The following is an 8,928-nucleotide window of genomic DNA, read 5'->3' as shown; positions in this document are numbered from 1 at the left end:
TGTGTGCAGTGGATGAAAAAGCTCTTAAAGGGAGGGATTGGGGAGGGGGGAGGATTTCTTGTCCACGAAATACACACAATCTATATTTTGCAGGGCTGTATTTGAACTGCTTAGAAAATACTTCAGAGGCAACCTTACACTTTTTGAAGGAGGCAGTTCAGGGGGTGGAGAAGGGCACGGATGTAACTATCAGACCAGGATTTAAACAAAGTTCAAATGAAGGTGACTGACTGTGTTACCTTGGGGAAATTACTTAACCCCTTGAGCCTCAGTTTCCTCGTCTGTAAAATGGGGTGGAGATTATAACCGACCTTACAGGGTTGTTGTGAAAAACGAGTCAAAGTAAGCATGGGGCGGTACAGGGCAAGCCCTCAGAGGAAAGGCACTCTCCACATCGATGTCATTGTTGTCACCATTCCTAAGAGGTTATGGGAGCAACAAAGGAACCCAGCAAAAAATTAAGCTGTTCCCTGGCTTAGAATCATATAAGCCTTCAGAAAACACACAGATCACCCGTTTCAACCCTAATAACAAGGGGAGCCATCACCAGATTTATTTTTTAAGTTCCCTGTCTTTTTTGAGAAAGCAATTATTTCCAGGGCTGGAAGTCCCTAGAGTTCACATATCTTTTAAGTTACAGAAAGGTACTGTTGTGTCAGGACAGACTGATTCTCCACAGATTTTGCCTGTTGCCCCCACCCCACCCTATCACCAGCAACCAATTCGGGAGTCTCCTTTCTTCCCCAAAGTTGACCCCCAAGGCACAAATGGCTCAGGAAGGAACAATTCATATTTTTCTTTCTCAGGTGTTCCTGGTTTTTTTAGCCCCAAGTATTGGTGTTTCCATGTTCTGGTTTGTGGATTGCTTTGAAGATATTTTGGAAAGAGAAGAGGTGTGAGAATGAGAGTAAATGTGCAGAAAATAGTCAAGGACCATGATCCAAAAAAAGAAAACATATCCTCCCACTCACTTACTCACTGAATCATTCTGTGAACCCACTGTATGGCAGGCCCTGTGCTAAGAGCCTAGAAGTTCCCAGCCTAGAAGGTAGACAGCAATAAACAACCATAGCAGTAGAGAGGGAGGGGCACCTGTCACACCCTCAGGTTTGGCCCAGTGATGCCTTCTGGTAAGATTAATGGCCTCGTGTCCTGTGAACCGGCCTCAGGAGGAGGTACTGAACACGCAGGGATATCCCAAAATACCCCTGTGTCCCTCACCTGGCTCCATGCTTGAACTCTCTCATTAGTCTTCATTTCGGAATAAAAGACCATCCCCTCACTGAATGCCAGTAGCCCTAGAGGACTTCATCATCAGCCACGCCAAAACCACTTTCCTTAATTCCCTTCACAGAACTTAACAGTTTACAAAACATCTTTATGTTTATTATCTGTTGGTAGGACAGGCAGTTTTGTCCCCATTTTACAAATGAGGAAGTTAAAAAATTAGCCTGTGGCCTCACATTTCTGTTTATTAATGTGTCAAGTTTTTATTTAAATTCTAGTTATTTAACATGTAGTGTGGTATTGGTTTCAGGAGTAGAATTCAGTGACTCATGACTTACATCCAACCCCCAGTGCTCATCATCACAAGTGCCCTCCTTAATACCCCTCACCCATCTAGCCCATCCCCTGCCCACCTCCCTCCATCAACCCCCAGTTTGTCCTCTATCAGTAAGAGTCTCTTATAGCTTGTTTCCCTCTCTCTCTCTCTTTTTTTTTCCTTTCCCCTATGGCCTCACATCTCAAAGGTAACTGAGCTGGGACTTGAATCCAGGTCTTCTGACTCCAATCTAGTGTTCCTCAAAGCCAGCCAGGATCATCACTACTTCCTGGCACCTAAGGTGAAGATACTCTTTCCTCTCAAAAGTAGATACATCATGCTTGTGATGGAGAAAATAAACTTGAAATAAAGTTAATGTCCCACTCTGCATTCTTCAAAGAGCTCCAGGGAAGGACGGGCTGAGAGGTCCCCCGTCCTCTGATGCTCACAGCAGAGACTGCCCAGTCCTGCGGGCACCGGGAAGAGGTCAGGGTATCAGGGAACAGCTGGTAATAATGACCGGTTCCTGGACGCCTACCGTGTGGCCAGCACCGGGCAGCATGCTTCAGCTACATCACTCAAAGTCCCCTGCCTTACTGCTGTCACCTGTATAATCACAGTCCCTCCCACTGCCATTATTTAGGGATCTCTCCCCACCCAGAGGGAAAACCCGGGGAACAATCCCCTCATGTACATTACTATCTACTATCCACTCACAAGTTCCTATAGGAATTGCCTTCTCATCCCATGAATGCTGTGGCCTCTATTAAAACACTGCTGTGCAGCCCGGGATGCTGCCTCCTGGGAAGGCTAACAGACTTGGGGACCCTTAGATTCTCACTGTACCCCTTGCCCCAAGTCTGCATTCTGTCACCTTGGCCTCTGAACCACTGAGTGTCCCACATCACCAAGTGAGAAGAGATCCTTCGGCTCATGGCTCTAACCCCTGCCCCACAGGGGTTGAGAAGTTCTTGGGGTCAGGCAGGGTCGGATTCCTCATAGAAACTTCCACTGTCCCTGAGTCCACATTTCTTTCCCCAGGCCCCATGCAGAGGGCTCCTCCCTTCTCTTGTAGTCCAAAGCTATATAAAGAAATTGGGAAAAGTTGAGAATGTAGGCCCCACAAACCAAATGAACATTGCTGGAGAATTCTGTAAAAGTGACCGCTTAGGGGAGGCATGCAGGAGTTGGAACTCTTAAAAGTCCCCCCAAAGAAACAACATCTGTCATTCACTGAGTCCTCCCATGCTTACCTAATTATCCCTCATAAGCACCCTTTGAAATGAGTGCTGTTACTGCCTTCAATTTGATAAGAAAATGGAGTTCAGAAGGTCACTTGATGAGGTCGCACTCCAAGCTACAAAATCAGGAGATGAGCCCCATCTATCTGACCGCAGAATCTAGACTCTGAACCCTAATTCAACACTCAGCCCCACCCTGGCTGTTTTTAAAGGCTTGCAGATCCAGGTAGCATTTCTTGCAACTCAAGAGCTCTGAGAAGCAATGACAAAGGAGAGTTTAAGTATTGGGTGGGTGGGTGGGAGGGAGGAGGAGAAGCTGTTAATTTTAGATCTGTAATTCAGACCGATCATTAAGTGGCAGGGGTGTCACCATGCCCCTTATCTTTGCCATCCACCTTCTAAAATAAAAGAGTCAGGGCCTATGATTTCCTCAGTGGGAAGATCCTTCCTTGACATACTTAAAAACCCTGGGGATGATGAGACTTTTTATAAAAGACCAAAGGAGACTCTGGCATGTGGAAGTCTCCTGTCATTTTCCCCAATTTCCCCCAAACCTGTCCTCATCACCTAGTAGGAAGCAGTAGGAGGTTATTTCAGAAATTTGTTTTTTGATCCTGTAATGCCTCAAGGGGACCAGACTGATAAAACTGCCAATGGGATCTGGTCAGTCTGGGCCCCTCATTCCTGTGTCTGGGTCACACAGATGCCCTTAGCAGAAATGACTTGTAAATTCTTAACCCCTAAAATACTAAATTCCTCCTCCTCGCTACTTTTTTTTTTTTAAAGATTTTATTCATTTATTTATTCGGTGGGGAGAGGGCAGAGGAAGAGGGACAAGCAGACTCCACGCTGAGTGCAGAGCCCTGCGCGGGGCTCGATCTCACTACTCTGAGATCATGACCTGAACCGAAATCAAGAATCGGACGCTTAACTTACTGAGCTGCCCAGGCGCCCTCCTCCCTCCTTTTATCAGTTCTATATAAATTGAAAATTAAGTAATTATTTCACATAGTCAAAACGAGGACCCTAAAATTAAAATTCTAGCCAGCTTGTGATGATAGTAGCTCACATCCAACTGGTGTTCAATGTGTGCCCAGCACTGTTCACCAAGTGTGGCCTGGGAATTGGTTTGAAATGCAAATTTTCAGGTCCCACCCCAGACCTACTGAATTAGAACCCCTAAGGACAACGGAGTCCTGCAATCTGTTTTAACAAGTTTTAAATGAATGATTCTGGTGCATTCTAAAGTTTGAGAACCCTGCCTTACTTTACTGAGTCCTCACAAACACTGTAGACGGTACAGGAACATTGAGCATTACTGTTCCCATTTTATAGAGAGGGAATCTAAGTCTCAAAAGTATTGAGCCACCTATCCAAAGTAAGTAGTAACACAAGGACTGGAATGCAGGTTGTCGTTCTGCTACCCTAAATATGTTTCCTTACCGGTGAAAAGGAAGCATGACAGAGAGTTAAGGAGACAAATGGCTAGTCCCCTGGAAACCAATTAAAGGCAGCTTCAGTCCAGGGCTGGGAAAGAAATTAACATCTATGGAACAGCAGTTGGGTGCCAGTCACTATACATAAATACCTCATTTCACTTAATTCTCACAAAAGTCCACGCCAGGTAAGCATCCTGAAATCAGATCAGGTAAGGCAAGCAACTGTGCCGGGCTCTCACAAAGCAAGGTGCGGAGTAGAATCTGAATCCCGCTTAGTCTGTCTCTAAAATCCTCCCGGCCTTCCAGGAGCACACATACACATTCGGCATATTCACACGTGTCCTCATGGCCAGGAGACCAGAAAACCAAGGCTGAATGCATATGCAGCAGCAAATGAGATCACCCTGCTCCAGGGGTGAAAAACCACCTTGACAGCAATTGTGTGGCTTTCACAGCGTCATCAATCACCCTGTCTGCTCCTCCCCTCCCGTCTTCTGCTCTCAAAAACCACAGACTTTTCCCTTTCCCCTTCTGAGACAGGGAAGTCAAGTTCTCACCAAACTGAACATGTTTCTGCTCTTCCTATTAACTGAGTATTCACTTACCTTTCCAGGGAAGCAAGGCCCTTAGTGGGCAAGGACGCCAGGAATGAGATGAAATACAGTTGGAACCCTAGCGATATTCAGGGAGGATTATCATAATGTTATGGATGCCTTTAACCAGCTCCCCATACAGAACACATACACACCCTCGAAACTGGCGTGGAATCTACCGGCAACCTTCTAAGCTGAGGGCTTAATTAACTTGGAGGCTGTGCATGCCATGTCATGAAACGTCTATAAAATCTAAGAGCATATGAAGGTATAAAACTTAGAAACTACAGTTTCTCAGTCATTTCGTAGAAGTTTATTTGTTTGTTTGTTTTAAAGATTTTATTTATTTATTTGACAGAGAGAGTGAGAGAGCACAAGCAGGGGGAGCAGGAGGAGAGGGAGAAGCAGGCTTCCCACCGAGCAGGGAGCCCGATGTGGGGCTCGATCCCAGGACCCTGGGATCATGACCTGAGCCGAAGGCAGACGCTTAACCATCTGAGCCACCCAGGCGCCCCTGTTTAAGTTCATTTATGTTTAAGTTATCTCTGCACCCAACGTGGGGCTCGAACTCACGACCCAGAGATCAAGAGTCACATGCTCTCCTAACTGAATCAGCTAGGTGCCCTTAGAGGCTTTTTGTTTTTGTTTAAGACAAAAAAAGTTACTTTCCCTTTTCGCTTAAATACATAGTATTTTCCCCCTTGGTTCATAAAATCGAAGAAACATAAAATGAAAACTCTGGGTGAAAATATTTGTTGACATAAATATATAAAACAGCTCCAAAACCTCCCTAGCCTAAAACCTGTACATGGCTCTCAGCTGCTTTTCGGATGGAGCCCAGGCATCCCAGACTGCTTCATCAAGCCCTTGTGACCAGGTGGCTGCCCACACTCCAGTCCTGAAGCCTGACACGCCCTGCCCCAAACTCAGTGCTCAGGCTATAGAGAATACAGGCTGTTCCCGGAAGGTCCCAGGTCCTCTCCTGCCTTCATGCCCTCACACCTGTGGGTCTCTCAGCATGCAATTCCCAACTCAGCCCAGGTGCCACCTCTTAAGAGAACTGTTCCCTGATTTCCGGGGGGGGGGGGGGACTCCCACAGCACCATGTGCTGACCCTCATCACACTACTTCTTCTATTTTGTGATCATCGATTTACTTTGATATCACCTTCCAAGTCGCAAGCTCCAATGAAGGGACCTGTGGCCCACAACCATCCAGGCACATAGTAAACACTACCTTTGATGAATGAATGAGTGAATGAGTAAATTAATGAATGACGATCCCCATGCATTTTCCCACAAGCTCCGGATACACCAGGAGAGATAGGATTGTTCTCTCCCGACATCTTTAAGATGCTGTTTCCACTCCCAGAGACTCATATAGTCCAACATGGTCAGAAGTATCTCAAGGCCCTAGTCCAAAACATTATCTAGATGAGCCCGTTATCATTATCTAGATGTATCTAGATGAGCCCAGGGGTATCCACCAAATTCAAGATTCCTGAGATCGGTGACCAAAGATAGGCAAACTCCTGCACCTGGTTCTAGTGTGAACTAATCTGGAAACTCACTTTGGTTCAGAACTTCTTAGCATAAGGCCAATGTAAATGCGTTTTCAGCATTTGTATTTTCTATTATAAAAGCGGTAGATAGAAAAGCAAGCCCCACAGCTCTAAAGCTCTGCTGTCGGTAAGGGGCCGCGCAGCTACAACTGGGAGAGGTGCCGGGAGTCCAGACCCGGCTGGGCCATTCCCCGCCCCCACCCGGACGCCCGGTACCAGGCGGCCTGGGATCCTACCTGGCCGGGGAGCGGGACCAGGGCGGCATGTGCTCCTCATTCTCAGGTCTTGGACACACCGGGGCGGCAGGGTCCCCGGCAAGAGGACGACGCCTCTTCCAGACCTGGGCCGGGCCGAGACCTGCGGTGCGGGCGCTCTGACCCGCCGGGCCCGGAAGGGGAATTTCCGGTTCGCAGTCCACCGGAAGGGAGTGTAGCGCTTAGCGGAGGACCCAGCAAGGATCCCCGCGACCTGTGCGCAGCATCTACAAGTTTGTCACTTTAGGAGTTGGGGACTTTCCTGAGCCGGATACCTCTCCAGACAAGGAGGGCAGAGCCGTACATCTGATACCCAGAGAACATTCGGGAGGAGTTACTGAGTGACATGGTCTTGGCCCCATTCCCAGGTGGGGGGTCCTCAAGCCTCGCTGTGGCCCCTGAGCATCCCTCTCAGCTCTTGCTGAGCCCCTACTTGGGCATCTCTGCTCTTTGCTCAAACTCGGAACCCACTGAAAACCCACTGAGGCGGCTGTTGGTGTCGGAAGAAGGTGAGTGCCAGCGGGAAGGTGGGAGGGACTGGGACCAGGGCTTTGGGCCGCCCTACACTTCTCAGTCTCTCCCTCTGTGTCGCTGCTGCAGCCGCTCGGACTGGAAGTTCGAGGTTCCACCTTGTACCACCTTTTCCCAGGACTGCCAGGTCTTCCAACTGATTGTCTTCTGCTTTAGGGATCCATGCCTGGTGGGGGCAGAAGCAGGAGATAAGACATGGCCTGGGCAGCTAATAAGACTGCCAGACCTGGAGTGTCCTTGACAGGGCCATGACCAGCCTCAGGAGGCTTGTGCTGAGCTGCCTGAGGGCAGGGTGGGTGGGGAGGAGACGCTAGTTCTGTGGAGGGTGATCAGTTCTCTAGGCCCAGAGGTTGGGACATCGCCAGATGTCCTGGGCTGTGAGCGAGAAGCTCCTTCCTGGCAGGGATCACGGGCCAATGGCGAGGTCTCCAGGATCAGGGAAGGAAGCATGTTTGACCAGGGCCCTTTCCCGGCAGATCTGATAGTCTTCACTGAAGGAAGTGGACACTCCCCAAGCTACACCCTCTGTTTCTTGGTGGGGGAGTCATGGCCCCAGGACCAGCTGTGGATCAAGAGGCTTGTGATACTCAAAGCTGTTCCCACGAGGCTCGGGGCTCTGCTAGACACAGCCCTAATAGGGAATGCCTCCTTGCTGGAGAGCACTGTCCACCTGCACATTTCCAACAGCCACCCACTCTCCCTTCCCTTCACCAGTACAAGGCCTACCTCCAGAACCTGGTGGAGGAATGAATTTCTAAATCACTGGGGAGGCCTGAGCCCACACTCCTCATTGTATAGATCCCTTGCCCCTCACCTCGACCAGTAAACTGGTTCTTGCCATGGTCAAACAAACAAAAACACCCTCAAATATAAAGCAATGTATAAATAGTACAGTGGAAGACCATAGTCTGATATTATCCTAAAATATGATTTGCCAAAGATAACCATTGTAAGAATATTTTAGAGGTTGATAGGCAGTGAGCCTGAAAGACAAATCCAGTTCACAGATGACCACTTACAATATATATTTTTTAATATTTCTAATGGTTGCCACAAAATAAAAATCAGGAGGTTCATGTAACTGAAATATTTTCGTGGAGCTTTCAAGGTGGCAGAGAAGTAAATAGACTATCACAAAGTAGCATGAAAAGTACTATGATTTATAGGTTTTCAGGCAAAATCCAAAGATCTGCCAACTCATTAGCAAAGATTAGCTGAAGCTGACTGGTGTCAGTTGCTTTTCATGTTCTCAAGGTTGTCACAGTCCCTACCTGACCCCTTTCTAAAACCAGTCTGGCCCCCTTATGCATTTGAGTTTGCAGTTATTGATGTCTGTCCTTCCAAAACCCTTCTGTAATATTATGAGTGTTATGAGCACAGCCTACAGTCTTCTTTTCCATTATATCCATGTCAGTGTATACAACTCTACCTAATTTATTCCACTGTATGACCACATTATGATACATACAACCAGTCCCTTCCAGATGGATATTTTGGTTAGCTCCATTTCTCTTCAGTTACAAACAACAGAACAGTAAATACCCTTTGTTTATATCTTTGCATATTTTGTGGGCGTTTCTCTTAAATAAAATTCTAAATGATACTGAGTAAAAAGAACACACATTTAAAATTTCAATAAAAGGAAGACACATTTAAAATTTCACTAAAATGGGGGCGCCTGGGTGGCTCAGTTGGTTGAGCGACTGCCTTCGGCTCAGGTCATGATCCTGGAGTCCCGGGATCGAGTCCCGCATCGGGCTCCCTGC

The 8,928-nt window shown here is 47.5% G+C and overlaps 1 pseudogene; it reads left to right on the top strand.

Annotated features, from left to right (window-relative positions):
- The first annotated feature begins 348 nt into the window (after positions 1 to 348).
- LOC115938437 (interferon regulatory factor 3-like) lies at positions 349 to 7,912 on the top strand (annotated as a pseudogene).
- Positions 7,913 to 8,928: the final 1,016 nt, after the last annotated feature.

Source organism: Leptonychotes weddellii, chromosome 7 (genome assembly GCF_054177405.1).
Source record: "Leptonychotes weddellii isolate Sample4059 chromosome 7, ASM5417740v2, whole genome shotgun sequence".
Taxonomy (NCBI): domain Eukaryota; kingdom Metazoa; phylum Chordata; class Mammalia; order Carnivora; family Phocidae; genus Leptonychotes; species Leptonychotes weddellii.
The sequence above is the reverse complement of the archived record's forward strand: the minus strand, read 5'-3'. Positions and strand labels throughout refer to the sequence as shown.